At 38.0% G+C, this 15,380-nt stretch overlaps 1 long non-coding RNA gene across 1 annotated transcript in view; it reads left to right on the forward strand.

Moving 5' to 3' along the window:
• The window catches only part of LOC104006414 (uncharacterized), a 105,073-nt gene that overhangs the window by 12,393 nt on the left and 77,300 nt on the right, over positions 1-15,380 (forward strand). Inside the window, exon 2 of the long non-coding RNA XR_008548232.2 lies at positions 6,811-6,928. This is a non-coding gene — a long non-coding RNA (uncharacterized LOC104006414). The remainder of the gene's footprint in view (positions 1-6,810; positions 6,929-15,380) is intronic.

Consider the following 15,380-nt stretch of genomic DNA (forward strand, 5'->3'; position numbering starts at 1 on the left):
AGAGCACACGTGAAAGTGAGATTTCTGTTTCTGCCTGTTCTCTCAGTGACCGGTACTAGTGTGGTACTGAAGATGAGATGAGCTTATATCCCCTTGTGTGTGCTCTGCGTTTTAATGATAGCTTGGCGTGCAGGGGCAGAGGCCTACAGCTTTAAAAAGTGGATGTGCTTTATCATTTTGACTCAAGATGACGACTCATTTTTTTCCCTTTGGTGAGTGTACAATCTTGCATTATTCCAGGCAATCCTTTTTTCAAATAGGAAATGCAGCCTGTTTTTTTCTTCTTTTGACAAATGCCATACAGATAAACCTCTCAGCATAATTGTCCCTCTTTCAAAGATTTTTGTGTGGAATATTTATAGCAAAATGTAAGTCTGTCTGGTATATAAACAGTGTTAATTATGGCTATTACACTCTCCTTTACACTTCTCAGTGATTGCTTAGAATGTCATGTTGGAATTTAAAAGTTCATTTTGAAAAGAAGGAAGGGAAAATGAGAGTTCTGTGGGATGGGTAAAGTGCTTAATGTTCTTTTGGTGGGTAGAGTCAATAATATTACCTTTTTTGAGCAAAGAGAAAGGAAAACTATATTTGCTTACCTGAATTTAATGTCTGTTGTCATTTTTTGGTTGAATTCTTTTATTTTAGCTGTGTGTTGCAGTTAACTAGCAAAGATAAATCAGAAGCAGACTCTTAGATAGGTTGGGAAAAAATGTTCTTACCAAGGAAGTATCAGAGAAGGAAGAAGCTGGCTCAGTGGCTCATGTCTGTAATTCCAGCACTTTATGAGGCTGAGGCAGGAGAATCACTTGAGTCCAGGAGTTTGAGACCAGCCTGGGCAACATAGGGAGATCCCGTCTTTCCAAAGAAAAAAAAATTTGCTGGGTGTGGTGTGCACCTGTGGCATCCCAGCTGCTTGGGAGGCTGAGGTGGGAGGATTGCTTGAGCCCAGGAGGTCGAGGCTGCAGTGAGCTGTGATTGCGCCACTGCACTCCAGCCTGGGTGACAGGATGAGACCCTATCTCAAAAAGAAAAAAAAAAAAAGAAAGAAATATCCATAATCAACATTTTTTTCTGCAAATATAATACTGTTACTTGGCTGGGCACGGTGGCTCACACCTGTAATCCCAGCACTTTGGGAGGCCGAGGCGGGCGGATCACTTGAGGTCAGGAGTTTGAGACTGGCCTGGCCAACATGATGAAGCCCTGTGCTTACTAAAAATACAAAAATTAGCCGGGTGTGGTGGCGCATGTCTGTAATCTCAGCTACTCGGGGGGCTGAGGCAGGAGAATTGCTTGAACCTGGGAGGCGGAGGTTGCAGTGAGCCGAGATCTGGTCAGTGCACTCCAGCCTGGGCAACAAGAGCAAAACTCTGTCTCAAAAAAAAAAAAAAGAAAAAGAAAAAGAAAAAAAAATACTGTTACTTGACAATGTTTCTAACTTGCTTTTTCCAAGTCACACCAATCTGAGGGGACAGGCTTGGAAAGCCAAGGTGGGGGTGATGGCCACAAATGGTTTTGACTTTGAGCACTTACCAGGCAGAATCCTTGGGACATTAATCCTTCTCTTTCCTGTCCACTTCCCAGGCTCTTTCCCTTTCTCTGGCCTCGTCCTGGGTGATGCACATGTTCTCCCTGGAGACTCTCAGCCTCTCAAACATCTGTCCTGCTATTACCAATGTTGTTCTTTGCCTTGGGGATTGGTGGCCTCAGTGGGAGTTCGTGCCTATCACCTTGAAGGCCTTACAGTGCCTGTGTCCTGAACCCCCTCACTCTCTTTCCTCCAGTGTTACTGTTCTCTAAATGTAGAACACCCCAAACAATAGTCTGGATCTTTGTGTCCTTCTAAAGTTTTGGGAAGCTTTAGATGACCAGTCCCAGGGCTGAGGACATTTAAATGGCTTTCCTATTTATCAACACCAAACCACTGTCACAGGAAGATATCTGGTGTTCAATAGTCTCATACTTCAGTGAGGGTTTTCTATCTATACTAAAGATGCTTCTAGGAGAGATTGGGGTGGAGTTTTAGAGACATTGCCAATTGATCCCTTCGGCCAGAGAACCCATAAATACCTCAGGTACAAAGTCTCCCTGAGAATAAATTCTGCTTTGATGCTGCTCAGATGATGATGCAAATTACACCCCAATTCTGAAGACTTTTTAAAGCATTTTCAAAGGAGAAGTTTTTTCATAAATGCTCTGACCTGATATTTCACTGAAATACCTTCAGTCTTAATTAAACCAATTTTCATTCATTCTCTAAAGCAATTCTCTAGGTGTATCAATAGCTCTCTCAAATTTTTGCAAATGGTAATGAGATTATAGAAATTAGACTTTATTGGATGCCTGACCATATTGCTAGTGTCACCATAATCTCTCCCCCATCCAGACATTTTACTTTGTATCACCAGAGTTCACATTAGGCAGTCCTAGCTGTATAAGTTGATTCTCATTATGGCTTTCCTCAGTCAAGAGTATTTATTGAGTGCTCACATGGCTGGCACCAGATACCACGAGAAATTATGAGTCTCTGTTCTCAAAACCTTTGTACTGTAGTTACAGAGGCTAGGGTGTGAACTCCAGGACATCAGAGGCCATATGCTTTGTCAGTCCTGGAGGTAATGGAGACCTGAAGTTAGGCTGTAGGGGTCCAGCATTTCAGGAGGAGGAAGTACAGTGTCATCTTTGAGAGCATGGGCTTTTAAGTCAGACCTTGGTCCAAATTTTGGCTCTACCGTCTATTGACTGGGTGCCCTTAGGCAAATTTCTTAACCTTTTTGTACCTTAGTTTCCTCTTCTGCAAAATAGGAGTGATATCATATCTACCTTTTGTAGACTTTTCTTGAGGATTAAATTAAAAAAAAAAAAAAAGCCTTAGCACAGAACCTGGAACAGAAAAAGTGCCCAGTATAAATGATAGCCTTCATATTAAGTGGACTGTTGGCCTCTTCTTGGAAACTGCTTGTTCCAAGAAAGGCCCAAAGACAGAAATAACTACAGAGGTATTGAATATTCAGACTATACCAAGGGAGAGGTGCATTTTTTCTATCGAGAGCCACTGACCCCTGATAGAAAAGGATTAATTAAAGGCCTTGTAAAAAACCCGAATTTGCTTTTTTTCCTTCAGGGAAATATAAAGTATTGAATTTACCTACTTTAAAGAACAAGGAACATAGCGCTTTACTCAATAAATACTTTGAATAGATTTCTAGAACTTTAAGGGACCTCAGAGACCATCCAGTATAATTTCTTTATTTAATAGATGAGACAGCTGAGGGCCAGAAATAGAAACTGACTTCATCATAATTACCATAACAGCCCACAGGAATAAACCTTTTACTTTTAACTCCTAGCATTTTTCTACTATACTATGTACCTAGTTGGTCAGTAAAACAACAGGGAGAGGAAGAGAGAAAGAAGAAAACAAGAAGAGGGAGAGAGAAAGAGGAATTAGGAAGAGAATAAGAATGATAGAGAGAAAGTAGAGAGAGAGAGAGAATGAGAAAAAGAAGAAACAAGTTGGTCATTTCCAACAGCAATTGGTTTAATTAAATGTACATCGTGTTAAGTGAACTTGCTTTTTGAGAATTCCTGTTGTTCTGACTGAATGTCTGAATGAACGACAGGACCTCATCACCAGTTGGGAGTGTATTGCAATAACCTGAAAGAGAAATGTAATGAATTGGACTATGGTGACAGCAATAGGTTGAATTTGGGATATATTCCAGAGAGATAGAGAGATATATTGTGGTATTGGATGTTTAGAGATAAATTAATGGAAGGGCAAAGGGCGAATCCAAACTTTTTAATTAATTGAGTCGATGGTTCCCCATGTACTCAGATGTAGAAGTCTTTGGATATGTTATGTTTGACATGCCCAGGAAAAATTCTGAGTGTACAGTTGGATATTTGAGTCTGGAGCCCAGGAAAGAGAGCAAGCTTGGAGATGTAAATTTGGGAGTTGTCAGTATAAAGATATTTATGGGACTGGATGAGCTCATCTAGGGATGGGATGAAAATAGAAAGGAGAAGAAGGCTGAGTCCTGTCTAGAATACTCCATCTTTTGGAGGGCTGGCAGATGAGAGGGTGCCTGCAAATGAGGCTCAGAAGTTATTACTGGGGAGTATTCTGAAGGTGTGGGTTGCTGAGGTCTCAGCAAGTAATTTGATAGGATAATTTATAATGGAAGAACAGAATATGGAAGAATGTGGGTTGGATAGTAGGACAGGTAGGTGGGTTAGAACTGTGTGTACCAAAGTAGTGTCAACGAATGGATTGGTGGGAACTTGAAGATCTGTAGGAGAGTACCTCAAGTCTTGCACCTGTCCCATGAACCTGATTAAAAATACTCTGAGTAGGCCGGGCACGGTGGCTCATGCCTGTAATCCCAGCCCATTGGGAGGCCAAGGCGGGTGGATCGTCTGAGGTCAGGAGTTCAAGACCAGCCTGGCCAACATGGCGAAACCCCATCTCTACTAAAAATACAAAAATTAGCCAGGCGTGGTGGCAGACACCTGTAATCCTAGCTACTCAGGAGGCTGAGGCAGGAGAATTGCTTGAACTCGGGAGGTGGAGGTTGCAGTGAGCTGAGATCGTGCTACTGCACCCCAGCCTGGGCGACAAGAGTGAGAATTCGTCTCAAAAAAAAAAAAAAATTCTGCGTAGAGAGAATTTGGTCAGATTTGCAGCAATACAAAGATGGAGAGATAGTTTTTATGTCAGATTGATTAGTAGATTTTGAAAGACCTGGCAAGCCATAGTAGATGCTGTATGTACAAGTCTTGTACTAAACCATGCTTGGTGTGATGAGGGCCTGGTCTAGAAGGGTGGCCGTGGGAATGGAGGATTGGATTCTAGAAACACTTGAGAAGGAAGAGTTGGCATAATTTTGTGACCAGACTGGATATAGGTGATGACAGAGAGGAAAGGGGCCCAAATGATCCAAGTGCACTATAATTAGGTTATGTTTTTAGTGTGTGAATATTAAAAATAATTAAAAAAAACATGAGTTAATAACTCGTTCTTTGCCAGAACCATTCAAACTCTGATAGTTTCAATTTATACACTTTGTTCTGTATGTGGAAGGGATAATAAAAATTTAATTAAAAATAATAAAAAAAAGAGTTAATAACTCGTTCTTTGCCTGAACCATTCAAACTCTGATAGTTTCAATTTATATACTTTGTTCTGTATGTGGAAGGGATAATAAAAATTTAGTAAAAATAATTATAATGAGTTGGCTCTTCCAACCTTAAAAGATTAGTAATTACCAATTAATGTGTTTCTGTTTGCAAAAAAGCTGATAGCTGAAGCCAAATAGTATAAGATTGGTTCAGACTTCACATTTTGATGGTTTGCCAGCTGAATATTGATATGACTGCATTTATTTATGAGGTTGTTGATCATTTGAATTGCCCTGTGAGGGCTTGAGTTATTTTACAGAACCATTCTCTCCTGCTTAACTAAATGACATTAATCTTACCCTTCAGAAAGCAGTGACTTTCAGCCAAGTAGAGAGTTCTTCCCTGTATTGAAGATGCTCTTAGTGATTGGGATGTGTGAGTGCCTTGCTTGAAAGGTCTGGAGTTTTTCCACACCTCAGAGATTTTGCCAAGCTTCTTAATGGGGTTGACCAGTTGGAGTAGCCATGTTCACCTTTCTTAAGGGAAGAAAAGCATTTCAAGCACTTATTTATGTAAGCATTTATTCCCATATAATTGTTTTCCTATACTAGTTTAAACGCAGGTATTCCTTTGAAAGGAATAATTATTATTGCTTTTAAAACTCTTAAATTTTGACTTTTCCAGTAGTCTCTATGAAATTAGGGATTTTTTTTGTCATTTAAACTATTCAAGTTTGAAAATTTTACTGTGTATTTCATTTTGTGCACTTTACACCCAGTTTGCCTATGTAAGAACATCAACCACTTAAGCTGAGAGAAAGGTTTCTACCTCCCCCTGCCAAGTTCTGAACATGAAGACATATATTTAGATGAGTTTAATAAGTATTAGAATAGTAGAAATTTAGAGCTGGAGAGGATGTTAGATATTATCTATTCTACTTACTTCCTTTTTCAGACGAAGAAACAGAGGTCTAAAGACGTGAGTTATTTGCCCAATTTCATACACCTGATTGATGGCAGAGATGCTATGTTCTCATTGCAGCCTGTCAGGTGGTACACGATTTTGGTTTGTCCCACTACTGATGATGTTAAGTTTGATCACTTGATTAAGGTGGTGTCTGTCGGGTTTTTTTCCTATAAAGTTATTCTTTTTCCTTTTGTAATTATAAAATGTTTTGTGAGGAGGGACTTTGAGACTATGTATATATTTCTTTCCTCATCAAACTTTTATTGACTCTTATCCATTGATGCTTCTTGGTTGAATTAATTTTTACTATGATGTTTACTAAATGGTGAGTTTCATCATTCCTTTTATAAATATTATTTTGAATTGCACTGTAAGGAAAAATTTTCTCTTTCCTCTTTTGGACTCTCATATTGAATTTCATGGATTTCTATTTTATTCAATGGATCTATTTCTATTACTACTTATTGATGTTCGAATTTTCCCAGACAGGCCAGTGGGAAGTGCTTCAAGTTGGTTTCTATGTCCTTTGACATGGCTCCATAATTTTATTTTGATCATTTAATTTTTTTTATTGTGGCAAAATACATATAACATAAAATTTACCATTATGACAATTTTATTTTTTTATTCTAATTTTTGTTATTTAAACTGTTTCGACAGCTCAATGGCATTAAGTACTTTCATGATATTGTTTTTTTTTTTTCTTTTTTTTTGAGACAGAGTTTCGCTCTTGTTGCCCAGGCTGAGTGCAATGGCGCGATCTCATCTCACTGCAACCTCTGCCTCTCGGGTTCAAGTGATTCTCCTACCTCAGCCTCCTGAGTAGCCAAGATTACAGGTATGCACCACCACACCTGGCTAACGTTTTTCTTCTTTCTTTCTTCTTCTTTTTTTTTTTTTTTTGTATTTTTAGTAGAGACAGGTGTTTCACCATGTTGTCCAGGCTGGTTTGGAACTCCCAACCTCAGGTGATCCGCCTGCTTCAGCCTCCCAAAGTGCTGGGATTACAGGCATGAGCCACCATGCTTGGCCGATATTGTGAAATCATCACTATATATTGTGAAATATCTAGTTTGAGAAATTTTTGTCACCCCAAATGGAAACCCCATACTATTAATAATTAAGCATTCATTCCCCATTTCTGCCCTCCTGGCAACCACAAATCTGCTTTCTGTCTCAATGGATTTGCCTATTCTGGATATTTCATATAAATACAATATATGGTCTTTTGTGTCTTCCTTCACTTAGTGTAATGCCTTCATGGTTCATCCATGTTGTAGTATGTATCAGTACTTCGTTTCTTTTTATAGTTTAATAATATTCCATTGTGTGGATATACCACATTTTATTTATCTATTCATCTATTGATGAATATTTGGGCTGTTTCCATCTTTTGGCTCTTGTGAATAGTGCTGCTATGAAAATTCACATACATGTTTTTGTTTGAATGCTATTTCCAGTTATTTTTGGTATATACCTAGGAGTGGGAGTGATGGATCACATGATAATTCTATGTTTACCACATTGAGGAACATCCAAACTGTTTTCCACAGTGGCTGCATTATTTTACATTCCCACCAGCAATATATAAGGGTTCCAATCCGATGACTTCACTTCCTCACAAACACTGATTCCCCTCCCCCATTTTAATTGCTATGCTACTGAGTGTGAAGTGGTATCTCATTGTGGTTTTGATTTGCATTTCTCTAATAACTAATGATGTTGAGACTGTTTTCATGTGCTTTTTGGCCATTTATATATCTTTGGAGAAATTAATACTCAACTCATTTTAAATAGTGTTGTTTCTTTTTTTTGTTGTTGAATTGTAGGAGTTCCTTATGTATTCTGGATACTAGATCCTCGTCAGATAGATGGCTTGCAAATATTTTGTCCCATTCTGAAGTTTGCATTTTCACTCTTGATTCTTTGATGCACAAAGCTTTTTAAATTTTAATGAAGTCCAATTTATCTATTTTTTCTTTTGTTGCTGTGATTTTGGTGTCATACCTAAGAAACCATTGACAAATCCAAAGTCATGAAGATTTACCCTTATGTGTTCTTCTAAGAGTTTTATAGTTTTAGTGCATACATTTTGATCTTTGATCCATTTTAAATTAATTTTTTGTATATGGCGTGAAGTAAGAATCCAACTTCATTCTTTTGCAAGTGAATATCCAGTTCTCCTAGCATCACTTGTTGAAGAGATTGTTAGCCTGCCCTTCTCATCATTTTTTGAGCACTTCCCCTGCCAGCTTTGGAAACAGGCATTTTCCCAAGAAACCCTGATTCTTTTTTTTTTTTTTTTTTTTTTGAAACAGAGTTTCACTCTTCTTGCCCAGGCTGGAGTGCAATGGTGCAATCTCGGCTCACTGCAACCTCTGCCTCCCAGGTTCAAGCGACTCTCCTGCCTCAGCCTCCCGAGTAGCTGGGATTACAGGCATGCACCACCACACATGGCTAATTTTGTATTTTTAGTAAAGACGGGGTTTTACCATGTTGGTCAGGCTGGTCTCGAACTCCTGACCTCAGGTGATCTACCTGCCTCGACCTCCCAAAGTGCTGGGATTATAGGCATGAGCCACCATGCCCGGCCAAGAACCCTGATTCTTTTTAGCAAACAATAATATTCAGAAATGAAGATTTGGGCACTAGGTGTGCTCAAACCTTTTGGGTGCTGATCTTCTTAGGCTCTCTCAATTGACAAAGCTCTATACACAATACACCTGCACACACATATTGAAAACCATGAGTTCCCACTCATGCTTCCAATTCCAAGCAAACATCATGGAGTTCATTCTACTTTTCTCCTTTTATTTATAACTTATCTCTGAAGTAAAAAACCTGGCTTTTATTATTCTCAACATATTTATTTATTACAGGTTGAGTATCTCTTATCTGAAATGCTTGGGACTGAGAAGTATTTTGTTTCAATTTTTTTCATTTTTTTTTGATTTTGGAATATTCGCATTATACTTACTGCTTGAGCTTTCCAAATCCAAAAATCCAAATTCTGAAATGCTCCCATGAGCATTTATTTCATCCACCACCTCTGTTCCCCCCTGCACAGATGATCTCATTCTACTTGGCTTTTGACCCTTTGTGCTGGGCTATGACCACCTCTCTACTGAGTAGACACCCTCTTCCTTTGATTTAGCTTGGACAACCCATGCTAAATTTGGGTTGTTCAGATTTAGCATGGTGCTAAATGGGTGCACAGATGATCTCATTTTGCTCCAGCTTTGATACCCCATGCTGAGCTGCCGCTGCTACTTTTCTCCCCACAGCCTCCAGAGACCTACCTTGCTTGGCCCTACCTAGTTGATTTTGGACTGAATTATTCATGAAGGAAGGAGGAAGAAAGGAAGACAGGAATCAGTTTCTAGGCTAGTCAGTTTTTTTTTGTAATCTTACAACTTTTCACTGTGTTTGATGCACTTCTTGCTTTTCTATATTCTCATATAATTATTTTCATGTCTTTGGCAGATGGATTAGCTGGCTATAAAATTCTAGCTTAACTGTTTTTTTTCCTTTTCACTACATTAAAAAAAAAACCTTTTTAAGGGAATTATTTTAGAGTTACAGAAAAGTAGCAAAGATAATACAGAGTTTTTGTGTGCTCCTCACCCGTATTTGCCCTTATGTTAATATCTTAGATGACCACTTCTCTGATGTTTTAAAATATTATTTCATTAACTTCTTATATCTACTTTTGCTAACAAGGAATCTGCTGTCAGTACAATTGTCACACTGTTTTAGGTTGTTTGTCTTTCTCACTGATGAATTTTAAGACTGTCTCTTTACACTTGATTTCAACATTTCACTTCAGTGTGTCCAAGCTTGGTTTTATTTGTATTTATTCTACTTAGTATTTGGATCATACTGATCCGATGATTAATCAGGTTTCTTTCTTTAGTTCTAGAAAAAGATCAGCAACTCTTTTTTTTTTTTTTGAGGCAGAGTTTCACTCTGTTGCCCAGGCTGGAGTGCAGTGGTGTGGTCTCGGCTCATTGCAACCTCTGCCTCCTGGATTCAAGTGATTCTTGTGCCTCAGCCTCCCAAGTAGCTGGGATGACAGGCATGTGCCACCATGCCTGGCTGATTTTTGTATTTTTAGTAGAAATGGGGTTTTGCCGTATTGGCCAGGCTGGTCTCAAACTCCTGGCCTCAAGTGATCTGCCCGCCTTGGTCTCCCAAAGTGCTGGGACGTGAACCACCATGCCTGTTCAGCAACAATTTTTTCAGATATTTATTCCTCATCATTCATTTCAGTTTCTTCTTTTGGAAATCCTATTCATTAAAATATTTGGAATCTCTCAGTCTATCTTTCATGTTTCATACATTGCTACTTAAATTCTCTCTCTTTCTCTCTCTCTAAAAGGGAGAACAGTATAGTCCTGTTTATTGCATTTATCTATTTTTTTAAGAGACAAGGCCTTTCTCTGTTGACCAGGCTGGAGTGCAGTGGTATGATCATAGCTCATGGTAACTTTAAACTCCTGGACTCAAGCCATCCTCCTGCCTAAGCCTCCTAATAGCTGGACTACAGGCACGTGCCACCATGCCTGGGTAATAAAAAATTTTTTTTCATATGGATGGGGTCTCACTATGCTGCCCAGGCTGATCTCAAACTCCTGGCTTCACGTGATCCTCCCACCTCAGCATCCCAAAGTAGTGAGATTACAGGTACAAGCCATGGTGCCTGGTCCTGTATTTGTATTTTGAAATTCAATCAATATATATCATTTTCTAAATTTCTAATTGCTTCTTTTAAATGTTCGCTTATCTTGTGGTATTTTAAAACCTGTTTTTGTTGAAGAATTTTGTATTCTTTTGTTTTCTCTTTTTTGTAAATGCTCACTGTTTATAATTTAGTCTTTGTTCAGCTGTCTAATAAAATTAATTTTCCAGAGAGAATACATGATTGTTAATTTTGTTGGCTTTCTTTAGTAGCAATGTATTTTTGTTTTTTGGAATTTTGGTTTACCAGTAATTTTGAATAAGCCTTTTTTTTTTCATTTTTCGTTTGTCTCTCCTTCTCCCATCTTTGCCCATATGCCTCTCTGTTCAACATTTTTGCGGTTCTCCCTTACAATGTCCTTCAGAACCCTAAATCTATAATGAGGCTTTAAATTAATTGCTGGTTGGAGTTCCTGCACTATAGTGATGGTAGAGTACCCAAGAGCCGGTCATACGGCCAATGAGCAGTTTGGCTCCATTCTTAGTGGCAAGGCTGTGGGTTTTTAAGCTATAATGTATGCATTCTCCACAGGGGCAATGTTGCTCCTGATCATTTAACATTTGATTCTTAGAAGGTGAATAATCTTAGATATTACAATGGTTTGTGGCTCTTCAAAGCACAATCCTGCCTCCTAAAAATTATATTCCCTAGCATTTAATTTCTCTCACTAGGAAAAATTTAAACAACATTTATCTTTTTAGAGGGATAATAATGAAAATAAAAGTTGAAAAACACTGCAACAGCTCTAAGCAGAAGTAGGCTATGTTTTGTTCAGTCTATTTCCTCAAGCAGCAAGCCTGATTTCTGCCTTATTTATGGAAATTTTAAAACTCGTTGACTCCCATGGAGCTGTTTCTGGCCACCACAGCCACAGCTTTAGCCTGGCTCTCAGTTTTGCACCTCTGTTCCATGGAGATGTTTGTCTTTTTTTGAATATGACACATTTTCTCCTTTTATATATTTTATTCCATATTTTCACATATTTGGATAATAAAGAGGAAATCAAAGCATGAACTCATTGCCCGATCTTGACTGGAAATTGGTATCTATTATGTTATTTACCAACTACTATTCTAATGCCTTTACACTTTTTTTTTCTTAACTTTTATGACTTACAATACAGGAATATCCAGCTATTAGATATCAATTAAATTCAATCATTATTTGTGTTTACTTTCTAGCTTTGGATTTTTGAGGTTGCTAAATAATGTAGATCCTCTTTAGTGGTGCCATCTTCAATGAGAGGTTTTGGCTTTTGCAGCTGGAAATTTATGGCTAAATTTCTTTTCTTTTCTTCTTTCTTCTTTTTTTTTTTTTTTGAGATGGAGTCTTGCTCTGTTGCTCAGGCTGGAGTGCAGTGGTGTGATCTCGGCTCACTACAACCTCTTATGGCTGAATTTCTCTAGGGTATCATTCAATGCATTCATAATACATTCTTCGACAACATTTGCAATTATATTTCGAGTCCTTCCATTATTTCAATCAGGATAGCATGATATTTCGATCTTTATGTTTCATCTGGCAGTATAGCGTACTGGTTAAGGGGCAGACTGCTCTGGTTGCAAATTCTAGCTGTGCCATTTATTTACTAGCTGTTTGCCTTGGGCAAGTTATTTAATTTCTCCATGCCTCAGTTTTCTCATATGTAAAATGGGTTGATTATAAGAATAGCTCCTATCTCATAAAACCGTGAAGCATTAAATGTATGAATACATGTAAAATTCTTAGAACTGACATAAGATAAGCACTCAATAAGCATCAATTATTGTATTTTTTCTCATGTTTTCCCTCTGGTTTTTAAGCTTTTATTTTTCTGATAATTTCTTGACTTTCTCTCCCAAATCAATTAATTAATTAATTAATTAATTAATTTATTGAGACAGAGTTTCGTGCTTTTCGCCCAGGCTGGAGTGCAATGGCATGATCTCGGCTCACTGCCACCTCTGCCACCCATGTTGAAGCGAGTCTCTTGCCTCAGCCTCCCGAGTAGCTGGGCTTACAGGCGCCCGCCAGCATGCCAAGCTAATTTTTTGTATTTTCCATAGAGATGGGGTTTTGCCATGTTGGGCAGACTGGTCTCGAACTCCTGACCTCAGGTGATCTGCCTGCCTCAGCCTCCCAAAGTGCTGGGATTACAGGCATGAGCCACCGCGCCCGGCCTCTCTCTCAAACTTTATATTGAAATATTTCTTTTGGCTGTTTGTTTATTCATTTATTTTGGCTATTTTATTTTTAATTTCCAGGTGCTTTTTCTTATTTTTTACTTTTCTTTTTTCATAGGTCCCTGTTCTTATGTTGTTATACAATATCTTTATGAAGTCTCTATTTTTTTGCCTTTAAAACATTAAAAAATTTTTTTCTGAGTTACATAATAGGTGTATTATTTATGGGGTATATGAGATGTTTTGATAAAAACATGCAATGTGAAATAAGCAGATCATGCAGAATGGGGTATCCATTCCCTCAAGAATTTATCCTTTGGGTTACAAACAATTCAATTACACTCTTTAGGTTATTTTAAAATGTATAATTAAGTTATTATTGGCCTGGCTCAATGGCTAACGCCTGTAATCCCAGCACTTTGGGAGGTTGAGGCAGGTGGATCACCTGAGGTCAGGAGTTTGAGAACAGCCTGGCTAACATGGTGAAACCCTATCTCTACTAAAAATAGAAAAATTAGCTGGGCATGGTCGCACTTGCCTGTAATCACAGCTATTTGGGAGGCTGAGGCAGGAATCGCTTGAACCCAGGAGCAGAGGTTGCAGTGAGCCGAGATCATGCCATTGCACTCCAGCCTGGGCAAGAAGAGTGAAACTCTGTCTCAAAAAAAAAAAAAAGTTATTATTGACTATAGTCACCCTATTGTGCTATCAAATAGTAGGTCTTATTCGTTCTATTTTTTTTTTTTTTGTACTCAGCAACCATCTCTACCTCTTTCCCAGCCCCCTTCTACGCTTCCCAGCCTCTGGTAACCACTCTATGTTCATGAGTTCAATTGTTTTGATTTTTAGATCCCACAAACAAGTGAGAACATGTGATGTTTGTCTCTCGGTTGTGATGTTTGTTATTTCACTTAACAAAATGATCTCCAGTTCCAACCTTGTTGCAAATGATGGGATCTCATTACTTTTTATGGCTGAATTGTACTCCACTGAGTATATGTACCACATTTTCTTTATCCATTCATCTGTTGATGGACACTTACATTGCTTCCAAATTTTAGCTATTCTAAACAGTGCGGCAACAAACATAGGAGTGCAGGTAAACTCATTGATATACTTACTTCCTTTCTTTTGGGTATATACCCAGCATCATATAGTAGCTCTATTTTTAGTTTTTTGAGGAACCTCCAAAATGTTCTCCATGGTGGTTGTACTAAATCACATTCCCACCAACAGTGTACAAGTGTTCCCTTTTCCCCACATCCTCTCTAGCATTTGTTATTGCCTGTCTTTTGGATATAAGCCATTTTAACAAGGGTGAGATAATATCTCATTGTAGTTTTGATTTGCATTTCTCTGATGATCAGTGGTGTTGATCACTTTTTCAAAAGCCTGTTTGCCATTTGTATGTCCTTTTTTGAGAAATGTTTATTCAGAACTTTTGCTCATTTTAAAATCAGAGTATTAGATTTTTTTTCCTACAGAGTTGTTTGAGATCTTTATATATTCTGGTTATTAATCCTTTGTCAGATGAGTTGTTTGCAAATATTTTCTCCCATTCTGTGGATTGTCTCTTCACTTTGTTGATTGCTTCACTTTGTTTGCTGTGCATAAGCTTTTCACTTGATATGATCTCATTTGTCCATTTTTGCTTTGGTTGCCTGTGCTTGTGGAGTATTGGTTGAGAAATCTTTGCCCAGTCCAATATCCTGGAGACTTTCCCAGTGTTTTCTTTTAGTAGTTTCATAGTTTGAGGTCTTAGATTTAAGTCCTTAATCCATTTTGATTTGATTTTTTATATGGTAAGAGATACAGGTCTAGTTTCATTCTTCTGCATATGGATATCCAGTTTTCCCAATACTATTCATTGAAGAGGCTATCTTTTCCACAGTGTCTGTTCTTGGTACCTTTGTCAAAATCAGTTCACTGTAGATGTATGGATTTGTTTCTGGGTTCTCTATTCTATTCCATTGGTCTATGTGTCTGTTTTTATGGCAGTACTATGCTGTTTTGCTTACTATAGCTCTGTAGTATAATTTGAAGTCAGGTAATGTGATTCCTCCAGTTTTGTTCTTTTTGCTTAGGATGACTTTGGCTGGTCTGGGCCTTTTGTAGTTCTGTAAAAATTTTAGGATTTTTTTTGTAGTTCTGTGAAGAATGTCATTAGTATTTTGATAGGGATTGCGTGGAATCTGTGGATTGTATATGGCTTTGGGTAGTATGGACATTTTTAACAATACTGATTTTTCCAATTTGTGAACATGGAATATTTTTCCATTTTTTAGTGTCCTCTTCAATTTCTTTCATCAGTGTTTTATAGTTTTCATTATAGAGATATTTCACTTCTTTCGTTAATTCCAAGGTATTTAATTTTATGTGTGGCCATTGTA

The sequence above is a fragment of the Pan troglodytes genome, chromosome 4, assembly GCF_028858775.2.
Source record: "Pan troglodytes isolate AG18354 chromosome 4, NHGRI_mPanTro3-v2.0_pri, whole genome shotgun sequence".
NCBI lineage: Eukaryota > Metazoa > Chordata > Mammalia > Primates > Hominidae > Pan > Pan troglodytes.